The 4015-nt window shown below is 28.0% G+C and overlaps 1 long non-coding RNA gene across 1 annotated transcript; it reads right to left on the bottom strand.

The window, feature by feature from the left end:
• On the bottom strand, nucleotides 3344-3609 carry LOC110269796. The gene is made up of 2 exons (XR_002358556.1): nucleotides 3539-3609; nucleotides 3344-3467 (listed from the first exon to the last, which is right to left on the bottom strand). It is a non-coding gene; the product is annotated as an uncharacterized LOC110269796 (long non-coding RNA).

The following is a 4015-nucleotide window of genomic DNA, read 5'->3' as shown; positions in this document are numbered from 1 at the left end:
TGCCTTTCCTTGGCTTGTTAAGTCAAATTACTTCACATGTTCTGTTTGAATATGATTGGGTTCGGTTGGTTCCTAAGAGGTTCTGTTATCCATATGAATTACCAACCTTCTCTTTCTTCCTTTTTTTTGCTTTTCTTGAATTTCTTTGCTTACTAGCATCTTCCACCTTCAATAATTATTCACTTTCTTTGCTCACACGAAATACGTTTACTGTATCTCTTTTTTATGCTGAGAAGTCCCCTTTTGAAAACACATTACTTCCAAGATTAGTAATCTTTCTCATGCAAATACTTTTAATTAGTAAGCAATTGGTCATTGATATAATAATCATAATAGAATCTTGAATAGAACCCGAACCAATCATTTTCTTTTTTTCATTAAGAATTGGATCGATGTCTTCTTATTTATTTTATTCGCTCTGTCACAACTCACAACTCTCACCGTGTTTTTTTTTTCTAATTCCGTAGCTGTCACTAAGATTTCTCCTAAATTCTTTATGTTTTTTCCCCTTTTTAATTCATAAAATTATATAATTTTTTTATTAAAAAAATTAAACAAAACATATATATAGTAATTATTATAAATATTTTATAACTTAAAAATATTAAAAATAATTAATCTTAATTAATTTGAATTTGTTGAATGATCATTTTATTTGTCTGCTTAAGCAAATATTTAGAGTTTGAATCTCGTCTTGTGTGTGTAACAATTTATTAGTTAGTGATAGATCCTTAATAAATAGAGCATCAATATGTAGTGAATTAATTTATGGCCTGGCGAATTAGAAAATCCGTGAAAAAAATGTATTTGTCTTTAAAATAGATTAATTTCTCATTATTAATAACAATACTTATGGACTTTTGTCTATGTTAAAATTTATCTGAGATAATTTTATTTGTTAGTATCGTACTTATTCTTAAAGTCAAAATAATATGATTAACATTGTTCCTTGTTAAAACTTCATATTTTATGACATGCTTTTTAAATTTTTAAATTTATAAACTTATGTCATTACAAAATTTATTAGATTGATTAATATTTCTTGGTAACATGGTATACCCAAACACTATCGTTGAGTATTAGTGTGAAGAGAAACTAATAACAACTTTTGTTATTTAATATATAATTTATTTTATTGAAAAATAAATTAGTTTTTTCTAACCTGGTAAATACATTTCTTTTTAATTTCTCACATTATATTATTTGACAATATTTGTCATTAAAGAATAATAAATGATTACACTATCTTACAATATGATATACAAAGTAATTTCTTATCTTGAACTTAATTCTGGTTAATGAGATAAAATTCAAAATACTTTTTTATTTTCTTACTCAAATTTAAATTTAAATTTAGAAATGATTAACAACTTTTTTTTTAATTTCAATAACAAAAATAAAATTAACATTTAATAATTTCAATTATTTAAATTTTTGTTACTAAAAATTGGATTGAAAATTAATTATAAACTGAATAATGGATAATAGATATTATATTGATATTTAAGGCTAATAAGACCTCAATGTAAGCAAGATTAACCCAGGCTCATTGTTAGGGTCCCAAATCCTACTTAGGTTCATTACCTTAAAGGGCTAATAAGGATGAATTTCACGTGTCTCCTCTCAAATAAGCTCAGATTGGATCTCCGTTACTAGTTAGGTATAGTAATTGGTACTCAGGGAAGCATGGCAGACCATCTTCCCATCTCTCACTCTTGTTTAAGAAAAATGTCCTCGTCCCTTCTCCGTTTTTACAAGTCCTTATTTAATTATCCTTTTAGAAAATGCAGATTTTCTTGGGTATCTACGAATATTTTTTGAAAATTTTTGAAAAAATTAACACAAAAAGACATAATATAATAATCATACAATAATCAATTCAATATAATTCAACACAATTCATAACATATTTATAATGAAAAATAACATTTTTTTGGAACTATACTGAGCAATGTAGTGATGAGAGAGAGAGAGAGGATTTCAGTATATATAAATTAGGATAAATTAGTAATTTTATATTCGTGTGGATTTAATAGGTCCCATGAATCGGATACTTATGTCTGTGTCCCCATCCATTTTCGCATGACGGGTTGTGGAAATTTCACGGATATCCATCTAACCCAAAACATGAGTAGTAATTCCCGCAAATATCCGTTTTGGTTGTTTTTGTGATCATTCCTATTGCTAGCATTCATTAATTCGTGACGTGGAGCTATTCCAACCACTTAGTAAATTCTCAAATGATCAAAGTCTAGGTTATTTTATTCTTATAAAGTTACATGTATCCTTGTTATAACAATATTAATAGAAGATAAATGGATAAACACAAAATAAGTTACATTTTTCATATGTATAACAATAACTAATATGACATATTATAACTTGTGAAATCATAATACTTTGAGAAGTAATGTATAAACAACTTAAATGTTGATAAGTCTAAAAATTAAAAAAAAACAAAAAAATCGCATGTTGATCTATAATATTTTCTTTTTAAAAATTTGTCATTATTTATTTATTTTAATGATGGTATATAATAAATAATACATTTAAGCATATTTTGAAAAAAATTATTCAATTTTATATAATTAAAAGTTAACTATAAAATTGAGACTAAGAGGAAGTGAAATACAATAAACATACATGAGGAGTGAAAGTAAAATAAAGTGTTAAGTACAATTTTGGTCCCTAAGGTATAGATCGAAAATTTTTTTCGTCCCCAACCTTTTTTTACATACAAAATGGTCCCTAAAGTTTAACTTGATTTTAAAATCGTCCCTAAAGTTTAACTTGGTTTTAAATTTTTGGGGATGAAAGTAGAGGTAGAGGTGGATCGTTGACAGCTTCTTCTTCTTCTTCCCTTCCCCCTTCGCAGGAGCAGAAACACTCTCCTTCTCTTATTTTTTTCTTTTTTTTTATTTTATAATTTTTTTGTTATGGATAATTTGGCCCAAAATTTTAAGATTTAAGTAAAAAGAACGATTTTAAAACTTGGTTTTAAACCTTTGGGACGATTTTGTACAAAAACAGGTTGGGAATAAAAAAAATTTTCGACCTATACTTTAGGGACCAAAATTTCACTTTACCCTAAAATAAACAATTAAAAATAAGGTAAAAAAATAATTTAAAAATATAAAAGAAGATAAAAATTTTATTTATACATCTTTAAAATACATCACTTTAATACAATGATATTTTTATTAAAAATAAAAATTATGATAAATATCTTATATATTTGTTAGTAAATTATATACAAATATTTTTTGAAGTATATCATTTTTATTATATAAAAATAACTTAGATATTGTTCTTGTATGGAGACTTGGAGGGAGAGCTCGGTCTCTGGGAATCGACGCCGAGTTGTTATCTTCGGTGCCGACCTTTGAGCTTTGCGGTAATTCGAGCTTTACTCCAAGGGGATGTCCAATCGCGTAGAGCTTTGAGGAAGAAACAAGGGGGGAGTGTACCTGCAAAGGCACTCCGAAACTTAAGTCAGTATTGAGAATTCAATGTGTCCTTTTAGGATGGAAGATCATACCTTTTATGGGTGGCTATGTACAAGTCGGTTATGCTTCTGCTTTATTGCCTGTATTAAAGAGCAATAATAAGGGTGAGTTGTTAGGTTGGACATTTCACATTTGGAAAGCAGTCCGTTAAGCTGAGTTGTAACGTAAGTGGCCGATTAATGACGTTGATTGCCGATTAATAACTGTAACGCCGAACTATAACGCCAGCTTTCTGAATAATAACGTGAATAATGCCGAGTTATGAATGATAATGCTGATTTATGATGTTGGATTTGTAACGGCCGGATCACAGCCCCCAAGCTAAGCCTGAAAAAATGTTAAATGAAGCAGGTTGAGCTTTATATGGATCATAAGTCGGCTTATTGAGTGATCTTATAGGTCGGCGACTGGTTTGGCCTTGTAGTCCCCAGTTCAAGATGCTTCATTTGGAAAATTAAATATGTGTCAGTAAGAGAGAGAAAAATTTTTTTGAATGTTAATTAATGAAC

This window comes from Arachis ipaensis, chromosome B03 (assembly GCF_000816755.2).
Source record: "Arachis ipaensis cultivar K30076 chromosome B03, Araip1.1, whole genome shotgun sequence".
Lineage (NCBI taxonomy): Eukaryota > Viridiplantae > Streptophyta > Magnoliopsida > Fabales > Fabaceae > Arachis > Arachis ipaensis.
The sequence above is the reverse complement of the archived record's forward strand: the minus strand, read 5'-3'. Positions and strand labels throughout refer to the sequence as shown.